Raw genomic sequence first — 22,359 nt, 5'->3', positions numbered from 1 at the left:
GCAGACACTGTGGTGCAACTCATGACGGAGGATGAGCAGCCCGCCATCAGCTCTGCATCTGAGGCCTCCACCCTCACCACCACCACCACCACCCCTGTTCGCAGCACCCGCCCAGCAGAGCCTGGGGAGGAGGCCAGTTCACCGTCAGTTGGCGACCTGTCATTCAGCAGTCTTTTGACCCCAGGCATCATGAGTCAATTGTCTGCTGTTGTTGGCGATTTTGAGGAGGAGATGCTGATGGGCACTTTGGGGGATGAGGGATTGGACAGCAAGACTGTGGCGACAGTCAAGCAGCCCATCCATGCATCAGGAGAGGAGTTTGGGGGGTCCTCATCCCAGCAGGACATGTTTCAGGAGGGGGAGGATGATGATGACCCGGTGACAGACAGAGACTGGGTGCCACCACCTCCAGGGGATGTCGTCCTCAGCAGCTCTGAGGAGGAGGAGGAGGATGCTCTTGTGGGCCTTGCAAGGAGGCGCATCATTGCAAGCATTGGCAGCAGCAGTAGGCAGGTCCCACAGCCTGCTGGTGTCTCAGGCTCAGCAGCAGCAGCAGCAGCAGCATCTGCCAGTACCACCACCAGCCGCACCCAAGCCCCCCCCCCACCACCACAGGGAGACAGGCAGCAGCGCTTCCATGCCGTAGGGGGATGTTTCTGTCACCAATCTGGCGCTTTTTCACCATGCCCACAGTGTACAGCAAGTACGCCACTTGCAACCACTGTCAGCGGAAGTTGAGCAGAGGTGCAGACCCCTTAAAGTTCTGCACCAGCTCGCTCATCAACCACCTTGCTGCGAAACATTTCCACCAGCATCAGGAGTTCCAGAGGCTGAAGGCATCTGGTGCTGGCAGTGGCACCACACCCATCACTGCACAGCCTTCAGCAGCAGCAGCAACAGCAGCCACCCGCCCTCCTGCTCCTCCAGCAGCACCAGCAGGAGTGCGGAAACGCACTGCTCCTCCCCCCTCTGCAACTCCTGCCGCCGACACTGAGGCCTGTTCTGGCAGCCAGTCCTCAGTGGCCTCCTCCGCTGTGTCTGCTGATTCCCGTGCCAGCAAAAGGCCACGCCAGAGCCTTTTGAGCGAGTCCTTCCAGGGGGTGGTTAGGGCTCTGCCTCCCAGCAGCCGTCGCGTGCGGCAGCTGAACGGCTTGCTGGCACGGGCCATGTGCTCCCAACTCCTGCCGTACACGCTCGTGCAGGAGGGGAGCGACATTCGTGCGCTGCTTGCTTGCGCAGCCCCAGACTGGCAGCTCCCCAGCAGACACTTTTTCTCCCGCAAGGCCATTCCTGCACTGCACCGCTTTGTGATGGCCAATGTGGAGCGAGGGCTGGAGCACGCGGTTGGTGAAAGGGTCCACGTCACCATGGACTCCTGGAGCAACCGCTTCGGGACAGGCCGTTACCTGTCCTTCACTGTCCACTGGGTCAGCTTGGTGGAAGGGGGTGAGGATGGGAGAGCAGCAGCGGGCACAGCAGCAGCAGCAACACAGTGGGTGGTGCCACCCCGCAGGGTCAGGGGAACTGCAGCAGGTTCCTCCGATCCTCTGCCATCCTCCGGCACACCTGGCCAAACCCCCCGCCTCAGCAGCAGCGTGAAGGCCCGCCACTGCCAAGCGCTGCTGCACTTGGTCAGCCTTGGGAAGACCAAGCTGACGGCAACCCATGTGTTGGCCAAACTCCAGGAGCAGGAGAGGATTTGGCTGACCCCCAGAGGCCTCAGAGTCGGAGAGGTGGTGGCCGACAATGGGGCCAATCTGGTTGCCGCAATAGACAGGGGAAACCTGACCCACATCCCCTGTCTTGCCCACGTGCTGAACCTGGTGGTGCAGAAGTTCTTGCGCACCTACCAGGGGATGGGCGAACTGCTGGAAACGGCAAGGAACGTTGTGCGTCACTTCCGGCGCTCGGCTGCAGCCTGTGCGAGCCTGGAAGACGTGCAAAAGGAGCTGGATCTGCCACGCCATCGGCTGATCCTTGACGTTCCGACTCGCTGGAACTCCACCCTGGTGATGTTGGAGCGTCTGGTTGAACAGAAGCGCGCTGTCAAACAGTACCTTGCCCTGGCCACTGTTTCCGCCGCTCAGAGAAGGGACAAGACCAGCAACATCCCGTCCATCGTCCCCGATGATGACTGGAGGCACATGCAGCAGGTGTGCTTAGTGCTGGCTCCCTTTCTGCAGGCCACTAACATGGTGAGCAGGGACCATGCTATGGTCTGCGAGTGGGTGCCCCTGGTTTGTCTGCTGAACAGGGCCCTCGATGCTTTGCTGGAACAGGGAGCGGCAGCCTTGGACCAGCAGGAGCGGCAAGCAGCTGCACAGTCCACCTCTGAGGGGGAGGAGGAGGAGGACTTGGTGGAGGTCCCTGACCTTGCTGCTGATGAGGGGGATCAGCACAGTGCAGCTGAGTTGGTGCGGGGGTGGAGAGAGGATGAGGCTGACGAGGCAGAGGAGGAGGATGAGGACAGCAGCACTGCCGTCGATGTGCCAGCAGACGTGGCCCGCCTCTTCCCAATGGCAGCGCACATGCTGACGTGCCTGCGCAGAGACCCCAGGGTGATCCAGATGAAGCAGAGGGAGGACATCTGGATCAGCATGATGTTGGACCCACGCCTCAAGGGGAAGTTGAGCCAGTTCCTGCCGCCTGCAGGAGGAGACCCAGCGCAACAAATAAGGAGCTTGCAGCAGGCCCTTGTTGAGCGCTTGGAGGAAGCCTTCCCCCAGCCTTCCACCCCCACTGTCCAGCAGCCAGCACAGAGGCAGCAGCAGGTGCCTGCATCCAGCAGCAAGCGCCCCACAGACCTGCTGTCTCTCAGCCACGAGCTCTACAGGACTGTAGAGGCTCCGGCAGTAGTGACTAGAGAGGAGGTGCATGCAGCAGCATCCTCCACCGGTCACAGCCAGCGCCTGACCCGCATGGTGGCTGACTACATGGGGTCCTACAGCGGGCTTGACAGCGATGCCCCTGTTGATCCCATGGAGTATTGGGTCAAGCGCCTGGAGATCTGGAGCGAGCTGGCGCAGTACGCCCTGGAAGTGCTGTCCTGCCCCCCTTCCAGCGTGCTGTCCGAGCGCTGCTTCAGTGCAGCTGGTGGTGTGGTCACCGAGAAACGCTCACGTCTGTCTCACAAGTCTGTGGACAGACTGACGTTTCTCAAGATGAACCAGGCGTGGGTGGAAGGCGAGTTCCTGGCCCTTGTTGTCGGCGAGAGGGGGACATGAACTGGCTAAGAACCATCGTTAATGTGCCTTACCACCCTTTACCACCTCCTGGCTCCTGCTCACTAAGCCAGCCTGGTTCACTTTGACTATTACGTCGCCTGCAGCCACACATTTTACACCTACAGTGGGCTGCTGTGTACTGCCCTTCTGCTGTCTGTCTGTGTTTCCCACTGCCAGGGTACACAGATTTACCTTCTGCTGCCACTCTGCCACCAGCTATTACGTCAAACAATAGCTATATATCTGTGTAATTTGTTTTACAAACAAAACCAAAAAACCATAAAAAAAAAAAAAAAAGGTTTAATTTTTCTGAGGTGCCCGGGTTGAAAACTGTGTTGTCCCAGTTGTGTATTGGACACGATGTGGGCTTCACGACCGCTGTCTGGGACCTCCTGTTGTGTTCATTTACGGCCTGGTATCACCGCTAGGTACCAGGGCTATTATGTCACGCTGCCTGCCTGCTGCCACACTCACACTACTCCTCCATTCCTCCTGATGATGCTGCTGTCTGTCTGTGTTTCCCAACGCCAGGGTACACAGATTTACCTTCTGCTGCCACTCTGCCACCAGCTATTACGTCAAACAATAGCTATATCTGTCTGTGTAATTAGTTGTAAAACCAAAACTACAAAACCATAAAAAAAAAAAAAAGGTTTAATTTTTCTGAGGTGCCCGGGTTGAAAACTGTGTTGTCCCAGTTGTGTATTGGACACAATGTAGGCTGCACGACCGCTGTCTGGGACCTCCTGCCTGCTGTGTTTATTTACAGCCCTGGTATCACCGCTAGGTACCAGGGCTATTATGTCACGCTGCCTGCCTGCTGCCACACTCACACTACTCCTCCATTCCTCCTGCTGATGCTGCTGTCTGTCTGTGTTTCCCAACGCCAGGGTACACAGATTTACCTTCTGCTGCCACTCTGCCACCAGCTATTACGTCAAACAATAGCTGCTCACATTACTCCTTCATTCCTCCTGCTGCTGCTGCTGCTGTCTGTCTGTCTGTGTTTCCCAACGCCAGGGTACACAGATTTACCTTCTGCTGCCACTCTGCCACCAGCTATTACGTCAAAAAATAGCTATATCTGTGTAATTGGTTGTAAAACCAAAACTACAAAACCATAAAAAAAAAAAAAAGGTTTAATTTTTCTGAGGTGCCCGGGTTGAAAACTGTGTTGTCCCAGTTGTGTATTGGACACGATGTGGGCTGCACGACTGCTGTCTGGGACCTCCTGCCTGCTGTGTTTATTTACAGCCCTGGTATCACCGCTAGGTACCAGGGCTATTATGTCACGCTGCCTGCCTGCTGCCACACTCACACTACTCCTCCATTCCTCCTGCTGATGCTGCTGTCTGTCTGTGTTTCCCAACGCCAGGGTACACAGATTTACCTTCTGCTGCCACTCTGCCACCAGCTATTACGTCAAACAATAGCTGCTCACATTACTCCTCCATTCCTCCTGCTGCTGCTGCTGCTGTCTGTCTGTCTGTGTTTCCCAACACCAGGGTACACAGATTTACCTTCTGCTGCCACTCTGCCACCAGCTATTACGTCAAAAAATAGCTATATCTGTGTAATTGGTTGTAAAACCAAAACTACAAAACCATAAAAAAAAAAAAAAAAAAGGTTTAATTTTTCTGAGGTGCCCGGGTTGAAAACTGTGTTGTCCCAGTTGTGTATTGGACACAATGTGGGCTGCACGACCGCTGTCTGGGACCTCCTGCCTGCTGTGTTTATTTACAGCCCTGGTATCACCGCTAGGTACCAGGGCTATTATGTCACGCTGCCTGCCTCATTGACTGCCTGCTGCCACACACTCATCCTCCTCCTCCTGCTGCTGAATTTACCTCCTGCTGTCTGTGTGTTTCCACTGCCAGGGAGCACATACAATGGCGCTTCCAACATGCGTGCGCCACCAGCTATTTGTTACGCTCAAAAATAGCTGCATTTCTTTAAAAAAAAAATTTTGAAAAGAGAAATAAGTGAAGAAGAAGACGATATAGAAGAAGATGAAGAAGATGAAGAAGAAGAAGATGAAGATGATGAAGAAGAAGAAGATGAAGAAGAAGAAGATGAAGATGATGAAGAAGAAGAAGATGAAGATGAAGATGATGAAGAAGAAGAAGATGAAGAAGATGAAGAAGATGAAGATGAAGAAGATGAAGATGAAGAAGAAGAAGAAGAAGATGAAGAAGAAGATGAAGAAGATGAAGAAGAAGAAGATGAAGAAGATGAAGATGAAGAAGATGAAGAAGATGAAGAAGAAGAAGATGAAGATGATGAAGAAGAAGAAGATGAAGAAGATGATGAAGATGATGAAGAAGAAGAAGAAGATGAAGAAGATGAAGAAGATGAAGAAGATGAAGAAGATGAAGATGATGAAGAAGATGAAGAAGAAGAAGATGAAGAAGTTGAAGATGAAGTAGATGTAGAAGAAGAAGAAGATGAAGAAGATGAAGAAGATGAAGAAGAAGATGAAGAAGATGAAGAAGAAGATGAAGAAGATGAAGAAAAAGAAGATGAAGAAGAAGAAGATGATGATGAAGAAGATGAAGAAGAAGAAGAAGAAGATGAAGAAGATGAAGATGAAGAAGATGAAGAAGATGAAGAAGAAGAAGATGAAGATGATGAAGAAGAAGAAGATGAAGAAGAAGATGAAGATGATGAAGAAGAAGAAGATGAAGAAGAAGAAGATGATGATGAAGAAGATGAAGAAGATGAAGAAGAAGAAGAAGAAGATGAAGAAGTTGAAGATGAAGTAGATGTAGAAGAAGAAGAAGAAGATGAAGAAGATGAAGAAGATGAAGAAGAAGATGAAGAAGATGAAGAAGAAGATGAAGAAGAAGATGAAGAAGATGAAGAAAAAGAAGATGAAGAAGAAGAAGAAGATGATGATGAAGAAGATGATGATTAAGAAGATGAAGAATAAGAAGAAGGAGACAATATAAAAGAAGAAGATATAGAAGAAGATATAGAAGAAGAAGATATAGAAGAAGAAGATATAGAAGAAGAAGAAGAAGATATAGAAGATAAAGAAGAAGAAGAAGAAGTATATACAGTACTGAACAAATTTCTGGACACAACTTCTCTTTTCAACTTTTTTTTTTTAAAGGAACATCCCCACATAATCACTTGCTGTTGTTACTTGGAAAAAAAGAGGTTTCTTGCATCATTCACCCTCAAAACAAGCGTTGGAAGCTATTTAAGGCCATTTCGAATAGTCAGCTCGAATAATGAGCTCGAATACCGACTCGAATAGTGAGCTCGAATTCCGAGGTCGAATCGAATAGTAAAAATTATTCGACTCGAATATTCGACTGATCTCGAATAATTTACTATTCGAATTCGACCTAACTCGAATTTTGAAAAGGGGTATTTGAGCACCACTAGTTCATATTAGGGTAATAAGTTTGTACAGCACCATGCACGTTGTTTGAGTATACCTCTCCCCATTTTTCCCATAGGGACCAGCGATACTGGGTAGGAGTCTGGGCATTATACTGACCAGTATTACTGACATACAGGTGGTCAGAGCATGTAACTCCCAGCTCCTCTCACTCGCCGCCCTAGTGTGTTAGCACCTGCCGCATGTGAGATAGCTACACCCCGCTTTCACCTTACAAGTGGGGGGGATCAGCAAAGACCCTCAGAGTCGCATGGTTGGCATACTCCTTTGATTTTATTGGCTGACACACGCCACAGACCTTATATTGTTAGTTGGTCTGGGATATAACTAAGAGGTTTTTTACATTTGGAGTTCATTTTAGCTCCTATTCATACCGATAGGGTTTGTCTTCTTTTTAGACATAGTGTTTGCCGTAATTTCCCTGGTATCCATTCGGTTAGTGTTTGATTGAAAACATGCGCGTTTTATCACAACGAATGTAATTGATAGAGAAAATGCCTGCAATGCTTCACTGCTGTCAGTTTTTATCTGCATGGGCAAAACATGCTCTAGCCAATTGAATAACATTGGTTCTCAGTTTACTTGTGCATAAAGTGGGGGGTGGGTTGGCGGGAGGGGGCCCAGGGGCGTAACAATAGACCCTGCAAGGGATGCAGCTGCAGGGGGGCCAAAAAGCCACAGAGGGCCCCATCCTGATAGACTGACAACCATGGGCAAGGAGAGAAGAAGCTTTCTACTCTCTGCACAATTGTTCTAATGACTGTATCTACTCAGCCACTGATAAGGAATCATACAAAGTTTGCAGACAAAGATTTGTAGACAGTCCCCATTCAGTGTGCAGCAGGCTCTTGTGTACAGTGCCCTGCCCCCTTGGTGGGAGGGGGCCTCATGCAAAGCTTCGCAGGGGGGCCCAGTGATTTCTAGTTACGCCCCTGCTAGGAGGAGAGTACTAGGGACACAAATCCTGAGGAGACATTCCTTTTCAATTAAATGCCTTTTAAAGAGGATCTGTAACATCAAAAGATCCCCTGGGGGGTACTCACCTTGGGTGGGGGAAGCCTCCGGATCCTAATGAGGCTTCACACGCCGTCCTCCGTCCCTCAGGGGTCTCGCTGCAGCCCTCCGTGAAAGATGACGTCAATATTTACCTTCCCGGCTCCTGCGCAGGCGCTCTGACGGCTGTCGGCTCCGAACTACACGGAAATACCCGATCACCGTCGGGTCTGCTCTACTGCGCAGGCGCAAGTTTCCGGCGCCTGCGCAGTAGAGCGGACCAGACTGAGATCGGGTATTTCCGTGTAGTTCGGAGCGGAGAGCAGCCACAGCGCCCCCGCTGGAACCAGCAAAGGTAAATATTGAACTGACAGTCGGGTCTGTCGCCGGCTGTTCGGAGGGCTGCAGCGAGACCCCCGTGGGACAGAGGACGGCATGGGAAGCCTCATTAGGATCCGGAGGCTTCCCCCACCCGAGGTGAGTACCCCCCCAGGGGATGTTTTTGAGGTTACAGAGTCTCTTTAAGCCAACAGCAAGCAAGAAAATACTCAAAATAATATCTATTTTTTGTTACTTTTACAAGTGCAGAATGCTGAAAAGTTATTTTAAAGAGAAGATGAAAATTATCTTCGAGGAGATAACTCAGGAGAAAAAGTTGATTGCATATGGGCCAAGGGGAGATAAATCAGGAGTTAACAGTAAGGTGAGCTAATTCATGAAATACATTTTGTGAATCAATCCCTTTACCGATAAAATGTATTTCCAGCCCCTAATGAGCAAAAGGACAAAAGAAAGTACTGAAATTAGGTTGTCCCCAATTTACTTAAAGGGCCACTTAAGTCAAAAAAAAAAAATGAGTTTCACTCACCTGGGGCTTCCAATAGTCCCCTGCAGCTGTCCGGTGCCCTCGCCGTCTCCCTCCGATCCTCCGGGCCCCGCCGGCAGCCACTTCCTGTTTCGGTGACAGGAGCTGACAGGCTGGGGACGCAAGTGATTCTTCGCGTTCCTGGCCACAATAGCACCATCTATGCTGCTATAGAATATATCATATACCATATAGCAGCATAGAGGGTGCTAATGTGTCTGGGAACGCGAAGAATTACTCGCGTCCCCAGCCTGTCAGCTCCTGTCACCGAAACAGGAAGTGGCTACCGGTGGGGCCAGGAGGATCGGAGGGAGACGGCGAGGGCACCGGACAGCTTCAGGGGGCTATTGGAAGCCCTAGGTGAGTAAAACTCATTTTTTTTTTACTTAAGTGTCCCTTTAAGTTGAATATTACCTTTTCTGATTTATTTAGTCGTCCTTTCTCCCTTGCATTGTGCTGATGAAAATGGATTTTGTAGATTATATATACCATTGGATTTTCGAGCAATTAATTTCTTTTTCATACAACACAATAACAAACTATTCTCTTATGAGATCCAGCATGAGACAAACAAAAAAAGGCAGGAGGGGGGAAAAAATAAAAATCGATATTTCAAAACGAATTTGGCTTCTCCCTCTGCGACACGCTGCAGAACAATCCCGCCCTTTCTTTATGTGTTTTCGATGGGCCGGCGTAATTACAATCCTATCAATTTATGTGAAGAAAAGAAAGCTGAAAAGTATATGTATTGCTTTTCATTAAATTTCAATAGAGAACTTTGGTGTAAAAATTGAATATTTGCGTTCTCTCCTTCTACAGAGAGAAAGAAAATTGATTCTATGATTAAAAAAGAAAAAAGAAAGAAAGAAAAAATACGTCTGAAATTAACTGATTTTTCTGAGCTGGTTACGGCTTTGGAAAGGGCTGGGGCTGATCTCGCACGGCACAACAATGGCGCTCTGATGTGTTTTGAAGTCTTTGTCATTTTCGCTGAGTATTTAAATGGTGTCATTGTAATCGGGTGTCATCCGTAAAATTCTGCTTTATTCCTGCTGCCCTGTCTGGCTGGAAACGTGCGCAGCGAGCTGCCGGAGGTCGCTCTATGGAAGAGAAAAGGCTCTTAAAGGGGATCTCTAGTCAAAAACTTTTATAATAATAATTTAATACATTATTCAGTGTTTAAAGAGAACCTGTAGTCCTGTACTGAGAAAAAATATTTAAAATAAACACTCGAGGTAACTTCAAATGAACATTACATAGTTACCTTGCCATCAGTTCCTCTCAGAAGCTCACCATTTTCTTCTGACAATAATCCCTTCCAGTTCTGACAAAATTTTGTCAGAACTGAAATATATCAGTTGCTCTCAGTTATATATCAGTTGCTGACAGTTACAGCTGAGAGGAGAACTGATGTGTCCATGTTTCCCTATGGCTCAAGTGAGCGATGTTACAGTTTAACAGTGTGCTGACCAGGAAGCTGTTATGGGGTAATGGCTATTTTCAAAATGGAGGACGGAGAATTCCCTTGATCACAGTGGCCAAACAGGATGCAGGAGAGGAGAAAGAGATTAATGAGTAGACTACACGGGAGGTAAGTATGATGTGTGAATGTTTTTTTGACTTTTATTTATAGGTCAGGTTTTCTTTAACGGTGCGTACACAGGTCTAATTTTGATTGGCCAATTTTAGCATCTCCATGTAGTACATTCATGTCAAACTCTAGCCCGCAAACCAAATCTGGCCCACAGAGCCAAAACATTTGGCCCTCAAGTTGTTTCCCCACTTTGCATTATGGTTGGCCCACTCCTAGACCACCAGGGAAGCTTTATTTGAGGTGAAGCCCTAGATCACCAGGGTAGCCATATAGGGAGGAGGAATTTGCTCTGCTGGCCTTGATTCCCTGGACAGTTAGTTGGTTTCCTATGCAGGTTGCATAGTTCAGTCCAAGGAAAAGAGGCCTTTTTGTCAGTTTGCAAGATTCGGGAGGCTTGCTGCTGTAGTGACTGATTTGAATTCACTTATCTTGCAATCTGCTTGTCTGCTTCCTTTGAAGGGTTTCAGTATAAATGTCACTTCCTCCCAGAATTCCTTGCTTGTCATAGTTTATGTTTAGTGAGACTAACCTTAGAGCCTCAGTCTCTTTGTATCTTGTTGCTATATTCTAGTGTAGTTAATTCGTGGGGAGTGCAATTTGCACTCCTCCTAGTGCAGTCAGGTTGTGTATTATTTGTACTGCCTAGTCTTGTTTTGTCTTGTCCTGTCCTTGCGATTGTACGATCTCCTGCGGTGGCTGATAGTGAATCGTTCAGTCCTGTTCCTAGATCGCATTCGCCCTAGCTCTAGAGGTGGTGGATCTCCCTTGTCTGTATCTTGGAGTATAACCTTGGCAGCGGTTGCTACTGGTTACTCCTTCAGTCTGTTTTGTCTGAAACGAACACTTGCTGTTGTCTGGTGTTAGGCAACCGATTAGCAAGCGTTCCCCCCCCCTTGTCTGTATCTTGGAGTATAACCTTGGCAGCGGTTGCTACTGGTTACTCCTTCAGTCTGTTTTGTCGGGAACGAACGCTTGCTGTTGTCTGGTGTTAGGCAACCGATTAGCAAGCGTTCCCGCTATCTGTTTGTCTTTGTTTTCCGTGTTCATTTGTTAGTCAGGGTTTGTATGTTTTGTCACTGTTGCGCTTAACGTGCAGTGACCGTGGAATTAACGCGCTTGTCACTGTTGCGCATAACGTGCAGTGATCGTGTTTAGTTAGTTAATTTGTTATTTTCCTTGGCGTTCAGATTGTAGTTATTTGCTGTGTCTTCCCTTACTCAATTCATGCTCTGTCTTTGCTCAGTCTTGTGTTGCTGATACCAGTCGCCTCTCTTGCGATTAGCTTTCTCTTTCTGGTCTGTTCTGATGGGACATGTCTACCGTCGCTGGGTGGCGACTAGATTGGTAGACATTCATATAGTCTGTCTCTGTTCTTGCTTTCTTTTGAGTTGCTACCTTGTTTATATTGCCCGGTGTTGCTTCATCATGCAATTTCAATCTGGCATCTGTGGATGTACAAAGGACTTGTTCCTCTGTACTCCACAGCTCCACCTGCTGGTTGGAATTCCCCTCTACAAATATATACTGGGTACTCTGCTTCTGTGATTGTGGGGATTTCCATCTGCTTCAGCGCACTTGGTGTGCACTGACTGTGGAAAGCAACCCTAGATCATTACACCAGGAAACTGTATAGGAAAGGTGGCCACTAGACACCAGGGAACTACATAAGGAGGGAGGAGGGCCACTAGACACCAGAGAACTGTATAGAGGAGGGAGGGCCACTAAATACAGGGAACAGTATAGAGGAGGGAGGAGGCAGTAGACACCAAGGAACTGTATAGGGGAGGGAGGAGGCAGTAGACACCAGGGAACTGTATAGGGGAGGGAGGAGGCAGTAGACACCAGGGAACTGTATAGGGGAGGGAGGAGGCATTAGACACCAGGGAACAGTATAGAGGAGGGAGGAGGCAGTAGACACCAAGGAACTGTATAGGGGAGGGAGGAGGCAGTAGACACCAGGGAACTGTATAGAGGAGGGAGGGCCACTAAATACAGGGAACTGTATAGGGGAGGGAGGAGGCATTAGACACCAAGGAACTGTATAGGGGAGGGAGGAGGCAGTAGACACCAGGGAACTGTATAGGGGAGGGAGGAGGCAGTAGACACCAGGGAACTGTATAGAGGAGGGAGGAGGCAGTAGACACCAGGGAACTGTATAGGGGAGGGAGGAGGCAGTAGACACCAGGGAACTGTATAGGGGAGAGAGGGAGTCACTAGACACCAGGGAACTGTATAGGAGAGAAAGGGGGGCTACTAGACACATTGTAGGCATTTAAATCAAGACTATAAAGACACCTGTTTAATCTGGCATTTATGATCACATAACTTTCTCCTGTAAAACATTCAAAACCCCCAACTATGTACTGATACAAGCCTAGGCACTTTGAGTCCTATGAGCGAAAAAAAGACAAAATAAGTATAGCCACAAAGCACCTGATCTGAAGGATCGGCCCCTATAGTGCAAAGAGTGAAGTACTAGCTGGGCCCCCCTTACAGCTCTGCCCCCCCTCCCCCACACTCACACACACACACCTGCCTTACCTTTGCAGTCTACCCCTGCTTGTCATGTCACCATGGTTGCCACTACCACCATCCAATGCAAGTTCACTTCTGTACATTTGGGGCGGAGTCAGCCAATTCATCATATTTCTATTGGCTGGGGGAAAGGAGGTGGATGTTGTAGGCGGAGCTGGGTGGCACAATGACCTGAATAGTGCCGCGGTCACAGCAAATAGGGACAGGCGAGGTAAATGATGAAGCACCGTTTACGGGGATGCGAAACAGCTGTCGACCTCTAACATGCTGTAACCCTCTCTCTCCATTGTGGACTGTTCCATTGTGTGTAATAACAATTTTGTTTACTTTTCTAATAAATTTGGTGTTTTATACCAGAGGTGCTCAGCCACTTGCTCTTTTTTATTCAAAGTAAATTATTTTATATCTTTGATCTGCAGCTACAAGAAAACCGGGCAGCGCCCTTAGTGCCAATAGCGCTCCAGGCGGCGGCCTGGGAAGCTAGTGCCAAAAAAACCTGCACTGCTCTCTGAGGTCACTGGAGTATCGATACTTTATGCCCCGGCTATAAAGTAATCTATATGACATTTCTTTAGGCACTTCCAGGCAGATAGAAGCAAGCCCTGCCGCTGATTGTCCCACAGGACAGGGAACATTTATGTTCGGAGTGCAGCCTTAAATATCCCAGACTGCTGTTGTTTCCAGTAAAGAAGAATAGCTCTGCAAAGTTGGTATTCTGAAGATATTTAGGGGAAACATGATGTCCTATCCAAGCCGGGATGAATCTGTAATTTCAACCCTCCATCGAAGGAAATAATTCCTAATTATTCACGTTTTAGACATGAATAGAAGCGCTCTGTGTTATCCAGATGTATTCATCATTACGGCGTTATTAAAACCCCGCTGATTGATGATGTTTTGGTAAATGTTATAGGGGGTTTTATGTGATGCCAGCGATGTAATTGATTGTGTTTGTAATCATAAGCAGTATGGGAATATTATCCATACGCCATGCTATGTTCATTCTTCATGTGAGGCCGCGTCGGAGGCAGAGAAGCTCGCGCACTGCTAAGTACATTCAAAGCTTTTCATTCTAGATACGTGGGTAAGAAGAGTATTGGGCTGAAAATATTAGTTTTTTCCTTAAAGGGCCCATATTGCGAAAAATTGTTACATTTTAAATACGTGTAAACACATACAAATTAGAAGTACATTTCATCCAGAGTAAAATGAGACATAAATTACTTTTCTCCTATGTTGCTGTCACTTACAGTAGGCAGTAGAAATATGACAGAACCGACAGGTTTTGAACTAGCCCATCTCCTCATGGGGGATCCTCCGGGTTTTATTTATTTTCAAAAGCACTCAGTGAATGGCAGTTGCTCCGTCCAGCTGCCAAAAAAAAGTGTGCAGCGAGCAGTAGGCTGGCCAGCGTCTTTTTGACAAATCATTTTGAGGGAGTGTCTTTATAAATTGTAAAGGCCATGCTGAGAATCCCCCATGAAGAGATGGACTAGTCCAAAACCTATCGGTTCTGACATATTTATACTACCTACTGTAAGTCACAGCAACATAGGAGAAAAGTAGTGTATGGATCATTCTACTCTGGAAGAAATGTACTTCTTATTTCTATGTGTTTACATGTATTTAAAATTTTAAGATTTTCGCGATAGTGGTCCTTTAAAGTGAACCTGAAGTGACATGCAGAGCGGGATCACCCACATGCAGTGGTGGCACCACTCTGGGGCACTGCCCTTCCCCCCCCCCCCCCCCTGGGAATCACTGTGCCCCTCCTGAGGCACCCCCTGCTCAGTAACGCTACCACTTTCTAGCTAGTGGTGTAACTAAGGAGCTTGGGGCCCCAGTGTGGTGTTACATTGGGCCTTAAGCACTCTATTGATATGGAGCCCCAAAATCTTTCAAGGACAGCTGCAGTATCAGAGAGAAATATTTAGAATAAGGAAACAGTGTGTTAAAATGCATCCGAGATAAACTTTTACTCATTGCATAGTTGTGTTCCTTTCATATAGTTTATAGGGCATTCTTCAAGACAAATACTTTTTTTGTTTTAATACTCTAGTTCCCTATAAACTAAACAAGCCTGTCCCACAGCTTCTTTTGTGCCTTGGCACTGTAGCAAGGGCTTATGCAGTGGCATAGCTAAGAAGTTGTGGGCCCCGATGCAAGTTTTACATTGGGGCCCCCCAAGCACTCTATACATAGCTATTGATACGGCGCACCAAAACCTGCCAATGGCACCTACAGTGTGCAAGAAGGGGACGGGGAACAGTTTGTTAATGATTACAACTATTCAAAGTATCTATAGAAGTGATTATTATGTGCACAGGACCAAAATAGAGCTAATACTGTAGTTGAGGGAGGGCCATTCGGGGCCCCTCTGGCCCAAGGGCCCTGATGCGGTTGCTACCTCTGCACCCTCTATTGCTACGCCCCTAGGCTTATGGGAGCTCAGTCTGGGCAGGAGGATGAGCAGGTTACTAGCCATCAATTTCAGAGGCAGGGGGGAGGAGGGAGGAGGAGAGGGGACTGAATTTACACACAGGCAGGCTGGTAGCATCTCCAGCCCTCAGGCCTGTGACAATGTGACAAACAGAACATGGCTGCCTTCACTGTATCACAGGAATAAATAATCATAAACTTTTAAATCTGTTTGCAGCTAGATTTGCTGTGTAAACTATCTAAACTTTAGATAAGATATATAGACAAGTTATTTGTTAGAGTTACTTTTTCATCTCGGATCCACTTTAAGGATTAAAACTATGCAATTCACATATAGAGGTGTTCATTACCAGCATAGTACCAATGCAAAGCTAAAAAGATGGGTGAAGAAGGGATCCTAGTGGGCCCCTCTGGTTCAGGGTCCCTGGTATGGTTAAGATCTCTGCTTCCCTCTATTAATACGAAGGCTTAGTGTAACGATTGGTGTCAGCAACCAAAGAGAATCCGATTATTGGTGATCTGCAGTATCGTCAAAAATACAGATGTCACCCGATTATTAATGATCTGCAGAATCACCAATAATACGAGTGCAACTAACCTCTGGACGCCAAATACAATAATAGACAATAAGACAGTAATGGAACACACGTATGTGGAAATATCCACCACGCGGTAATTCCTCACAGGTGTCGTTACCTCTGAATGGGAACCCCGTGTGTGAGATCCTCAAGCCAGGCAGAGAGAGGAATCTCGGCCCTTGGCAGTAATCGTCTGCTAGGGCAGATGTCTCGGAGAGGCAAGCCTCAGAGATAGCCCACCAGTGGGAGACGTTCCACTGGAGGGAGAAAGGTCAGACAAGCAGAGGTTTGGCAACAGAGAGACGGCAACAGTACAGTAACGGAAGGCTGATTCAGAGTCAGTAAATAGGCAGGGTCGGCAACTTTGAATCAGATAGGCAGAGGTACAAGATCGGCAAGAGAAGAGAGTAGTCAGGCATAGCCAGAGTCAAAACACAGATAAATATACAATATAATCCTAACTGAGGTGTGACGTCCTTGGTATCAACACCTAGGGACTGAGCTAAGGTCTGAGCGTTTACACCTAAGTATTCACGACAGCAGACAACTTGCTACTGAGCAGCAAGTCCTATATGTAGCCAGAGAGCTACTCAGCACCGCCCCAGAGCCCCAGCCAATCCACACTACTGCTGGAGTCAGCTGACCGGTATGGTCAGCTGACCGGTATGGTCAGCTGACCCCCCTTCTGGAGGAATAAAGTTCCTGTCTCCTTGCGCGTGCGCGCGTAATGCGGAGACTCAGAGCCGGCGCGAGAGAGCAGGCGACCCCCCAGGCAGCAACTGTGCGGCGGAGTCCGCCAAGCTCACGGACTCCGCTGCCTGCCCTACTCCACCCGCCGGCAAGATTGCGGAGGTCCCTGTTTGAGACGCGGAGTCAGCCGCCACGTGCGTTCTGGCGGCGGCTCCGCTGTCTCTTACACTTACTAGCTGAAAGCTTACTGTTTTTCTTTTAAATTAGCCAGTAAATGGTATTATCCTTATTCAAAACTTCCTGTCTGTAAAGTACAAGCTCTAGTCTGCTAAGCTACTAAGACAAGGGATTACACACACAATGTTTCTCTCCCTCCTGCCTCCTTCCCCTTCCCTTGCTCGTAGAGTCGTCAGACAGAGAATGGGGGCTGGAATGATTTGTCTGTGATCTGTCCACACCGGAGCAGCTTGCTAGCAAGTAAGGATTAAAGCATGCCAGCCAACTAGCCAAGTATATCTGTAGGTCACTTTTTTTCCCATAATAGCACCATTAGTTGGACAATCTGCTCTGCACAAAAGCCTCTGAGTTCTGTTTGTGATGTTACATTATGTCCCTATCATTGCTGAATTAGTTAGTTATATGGAAGCTGCCATATTTATTTCATTTTAAGTGATACCAGTTGCCTGGCTATCCTGCTGATTCTCTGCCTCTAATACGTTTAGCCATAGACCCTGAACAGGCATGCAGCAGTCCAAGTGTTTCTGACATTATTGTCAGATCTGACAAGAATGCGGTAGCCTCCATATTCTTCTCACTACAGTCGCCCTTTTTTTTACAGTAGGAAAAAAATATCTAAAGCTCGCCATACAATAATCAATTTTGATCACCCAAATAGGCCCTGCCAGCCATTCTGCCCCCCCCCCCCCCCCCATTTAGAAATTGGAGCAGCCACTGTTCACAAGGCAACCTAAGCAGGTGCCTGGAGCCTAGTGGGTGTCTGGGAGCCCAATATTTCCTCTCACCCCTGTCCCATCTCAGGTTACCAAAAGAACCATAAGGGAAGCCGAAGTTACAACCTTGCTTTGCCTTGTCCCCGTTTCATCTCTGGTGACATGGCACATACTGAGATAAGCATGGGTACATATGTAGTAATAATAGCCCTGAAAAGAAATTTAGTCCCTTTCTATTTTCCAGTACAGCAAGAGTAAAAAAAAAAAAAAAGGGGGGGGGGGGGTGATTTCTATGCAAAAGAGCTTGCTAAATTCAGTCCAGCTTCCTGAAAAATAATCAGAAGCTAAAACAGCTGAGAAATAGTGAGATAAGACATCTAATAAGATTTAAGTGCAGGAAAGTTCATAGGGTCATCACTTCTCACTCTTTCCACTTAGCAAGGTGAGGGTAGATTCCAAACAGCAACTGTGACAGCTTGATAAAATCTTAAAAATGAAGCCATTCAACTGAAAATGAAAATATGAGACTCATTTCCATGTTACTAATGTTCTGTGTATCATCGGTACTACACATAAAATTCATTATCTTCATGAGTTTACTTTCACTTCAGGTGAACTTTAGGTCTGTTAAACTAATGGAAAACTAAGCGGAAGAGCCAAAAATACTAATTAAAGAAAAGTCTGTATATGTCTCCTTGGCAACACAGAGAGCGAGCCATCTGATGGACGCCAAATTTCTCTACAGCTATTTTTTATTTGATCAAAACTAAATTTTTAGGTTGAGATATGATGGAAAGTTCAGACAGTTTTTTTCTTTTTCTTTTCTTTTTTTTTTTTTTTTTTTTTATGAATCACACAGAATAGTTTTATTTAGTTATTCAAGCATACAATAGTTTTGTAAGAAATGTAGTCAGGGGATTGTTTGTATGTGTTCACACTGTTTGGTTTTGTTTGTGGGAGATTCATTTGTACATATTGGCCTCAATTCACTAAGCTTTATCAAACACTTTATCAAACGTTTGATAATTTATCTCATGGGTAAAATCTAATTTTGAATTTACTAAGGTGTTATAGATTTATTGAATGTTTTATCGATAAAGCATTTGATAAATAAATAACACCTTAGTGAATTCAAAATTAGATTTTACCCATGAGGTAAATTATCAAACGTTTGATAAAGTGTTTGATAAAGCTTAGTAAATTGAGGCCATTGTGTTTGCATGTGGTTTGCATTTTATTTACATTTATGTTTTTCACCTTATTGCATTGCAATAAATACTATTGCACACTAATAATCTTGCCTCAGTGTCAATATTCCTGCAAACTGTGGTCATTTCTCGATTGCCTGTTTAGTAACCGTTACACCCGTATAGGAAGTATAATTGCCCCAGTATAGGTAGTATAGTTGCCCCAATATCGGTAGCCTGGACAAGCTAGCAGCCAGGGGACAGCCAGGGGACAGCAGGCACAGAGGTGGGGAGGGAGGTCAGACCCCCCCTCACCTGGGTCCCCCCTTTCTGCCCTCCTCCTCCACCAATTAGGCTTTCTTTGGGTGGTACATTTTGCTAAGAATTATTTTTTCCCAAATGCATTTTAAAGGAGATATTAAGAAAAAATGGAAAAAAAAATCATAATTTCTGTTTTTGGCCGCTATAGCTTTAAAATAATACATGCTACCATAATTAAAACCCACGTATTTTATTTGTCCATTTGTCCCGGTTATTACACCATTTAAATTATGTCCCTATCACAATGTATGGCACCAATATTTGGAATTAAAAGTGCATTTTTCAGTTTTGCGTCCATCACTATTTACAAGCTTATAATTTAAAAATAATAGTAATATACTATTTATGTAACTATTTTTTTTTGTTTTTGTTTTTTTAATTGTAATTTTTTTTTTCTATATTACAAATTTTATTTGGGAATTTTTGGGAGTGTGGGAGGTAAACAGTTAATTTTAAATGCAATTGATTGTGTGATTATTTTAAAAAAATGTATGTAGTTTACTATTTGGCCACAAGATGGCCTCAGTCATTTTTTGAAGTGAAGGGAGGACGTGAAACATTTTTTTTCTTTAGAAAGATTGCGGCTTCTCATACAAGCCGTCGGCCTTTCTAACGGGGACTTAGATCAATGAATGGGAACTGCATTCCCATTCATTGATCTCCAGGCTAATGGGAGGCAGCACGGGAGCATGCAGGGGTGCGCAGGATCCGCTGCGGGAGTGTGCAGCAGCCTTTTGGACGTAGCAGCTATGTCCAAAAGGCTTAATTGGTTAAATGATATCTCTCCGCACATATAAATTTTGATTCAATGGATCACTGGAGATCAAACAGCTAGCAGGGCCAATGTTATCATACTACAGATTTCACCTACATTTCAGCATTCTATTTATAGCTGGGCTCGTCTGAATACGATGATTCCGGAGGCTTCTTTGCTGTCGGGGTTGCCTCAGTTGGAATTTTAAGAAGATGTTTAACTTGCCCCAAGCAAAGGACTAATCTCCCTTCAGCCATAATCGTCTTTGCCCCAGGCAAATCTTAGCGTATTTTAACACAGCCTGTCCCAGTACAATACACTTATAATAAACTTAACCTCTATATTACCTTCACTTCAACTCATTACTGCCTGAGCACAGAATAACATCATGACCAAGGAATGGAAGAGTCTAGTACGAAATCCTTTGCATGCAAATTTTAGAAGCGAACATCCTCCATTAGGTATGTAGGACCTGTCTCAGCTGTAACCAGTGCAGTTTATTCATTTTAACTATTTACTCATACCTCCCAACTTTTTGCGATAAGAAAGAGGGACACTTAAGCCACGCCCATGCCACATCCCTAGCCACGCCCCCAACCACACCCCTAGTCACGCATACCATAAAGATTTTATAGGAAAAATAGAACATTTTTTAGTAGAAAAATTCTTATATTTACACAGATATGTACAGGAGTCCTGAAAGAGGATGAGGAAGAAGACAAATGAGGAAGAAAGAGGGACAGGGGTCCCAAAGAGGGACTGTCCCTTGGTAGGCCGCTATGGCTATAATACCACAAGTAGTCTAAGCTCCGTGGTGAACATGGAAAACATGGCAATGTTGCTGGGAAATAAGGGCAAAAAAAGAAGAAAGTACAATAGTAGCCCTAGTATTTATTTTTGTTTCTTTAAAACTGTGTGCTGCTGTCTGTTGGTGTTGACATCTGATTATTACCAGTCTCCTGACCCTGGCTGACCTGAAAGAAATAAATTACCAGGTCTGTCTGTCTCTTTCACACTCACGTGAAGCCTCTGCAGTATGGGACAGGCTGCAGTGATTGGAGTGACTGAGCTGTGTGTCATCTCCTCTGCCTACCTCCTGAGTTCTCTGTTGAGAGCAATGCTGACCTCTTCTTCCTGGATGCAGGCTTCTGCTTCTCCTAGCCTGGAGGAGGATGTGGGGGCGGGGTGCACATAGCTGCCTCTCTATTGGTTGGAGGGAGGCACCAGCTTGCAGGAAGTACAAAGAGGACAGGAAGGAGTGTGAGGCTGATCTTTCTTTCTCTTCACTGCAAGATCTAAAGACTTTGACAGTGTGTCCATAGAAAAACGGGACTTAAAGAGGAGGGTGTGTGACCCGGGACAAGGGGCCCGGTATAGTCCCGCCCAAATCGGGACTGTTGTGCCCTATGTTTTACTGTATATAGTGCCGACATACAGTATTATGTAGCGGTGTACAGAGTATATTGTCTTGTCACTAATTGTCCCTCAGAGGGCTCACAATCTAGTCCCTACCATAGTCATATGTCTATGGATTGTATGGTGTAGTGTATGTATCATTGTCTAGGGCCAATTTAGGGGGAAGCCAATTAACTTATCTGTATGTTTTTGGGATGTGGGAGGAAACCAGAGTGCCCGGAGGAAACCCAAACAGACACAGGGAGAACATACCAACTCCTTGCAGATGTTGACCTGGCTGGGATTTGAACCGGGGAACCACGGCTGCAAGGCGAGAGCACAAGGACTATGCCACTGTGCTGCCCAGTTGTGACTTTAAGAGGCCCTGCAGCTCTATACAGCCAGTGTGAGTCGGGTGCAGCTTGGTTTAGATCAGGGGTCTAGTCCTGAGAAAAGAGGTGAGTGGACTCACTCTTAAAACCCCAAAATGGGTGTGGTCACGCAGCAGAATGTGGGCGTGGTCAAGGGTGGGGCAAAATATACATGACCTTAGCAGTGGTGTAAAAGGTCTGCGTGTGGAAGTTTGAGCTCTGCCGTAGTGTATCTCCCAAAAACACGTAATCTGGTAGCATCGGACCCCCAAAAATACAAATCTGACAGCAGTTCCCCCAAAATAGGTACCCCAGTATAGCTAGCCAGGTCTATAGGTGTCCCCAGTATAAGTAGCCATGTGTATAGTTGTCCCCAGAATAGGTAGCCAGGTGTATAGATGTCTCCAGAAGATAGCCAGGTCTATAGGTGTCCCCAGTATATATAGCCAGGTGTATACGTGTCCCCAGTATATGTAGCCAGGTGTAGCTGCCCCCAGTATATGTAGCCAGGTGTATAGATGTCCCCAGAATAGTTAGCCAGGTCTATAGGTGTCCCCAGTATATATAGCCAGGTGTATAGGTGTCCCCAGTATATGTAGCCAGGTGTATAGCTGCCCTCAGTATATGTAGCCTGGTGTATAGATGTCCCTAGAATAGGTAGCCAGGTGTATAGATGTCCCTAGAATGGGTATCCAGGTCGATAGGTGTCCCTAGTATATGTAGCCAGGTGTATAGGTGTCCCCAGTGTATGTAGCCAGGTGTATAGCTGCCCCCAGTATATGTAGCCAGGTGTATAGCTGCCCCCAGTATATGTAGGAAGGTCTGTAGATGTCCCCAGTATAGCCAGGTCTATAGGTGTCCCCAGTATAGTCAGGTTTATAGGTGTCCCCAGTATAGCCAGGTCTATAGGTGTCCCCAGTATATGTAGCCAGGTATCCCCAGGAGGAGTGTCAGCGCAGTGGAGGGGGAGTGGTGGGCACTAGAGATGGCCCGAACGGTTTGCTGACAAAATTTTTCGCGTTGAAACGCGGGTTTGCGTTCGTGTTGAAACGCGAAC

At 46.6% G+C, this 22,359-nt stretch overlaps 1 protein-coding gene across 7 annotated transcripts in view; it reads right to left on the bottom strand.

Moving 5' to 3' along the window:
* LOC137533257 (E3 ubiquitin-protein ligase TRIM8-like) overlaps positions 1 to 22,359 on the bottom strand; it is a 319,749-nt gene that overhangs the window by 75,415 nt on the left and 221,975 nt on the right. The window lies entirely within an intron of this gene.

Source organism: Hyperolius riggenbachi, chromosome 9, assembly GCF_040937935.1.
Source record: "Hyperolius riggenbachi isolate aHypRig1 chromosome 9, aHypRig1.pri, whole genome shotgun sequence".
In the NCBI taxonomy this organism is placed as follows: domain Eukaryota; kingdom Metazoa; phylum Chordata; class Amphibia; order Anura; family Hyperoliidae; genus Hyperolius; species Hyperolius riggenbachi.
This window is presented reverse-complemented; position numbering and strand designations above follow the sequence as displayed.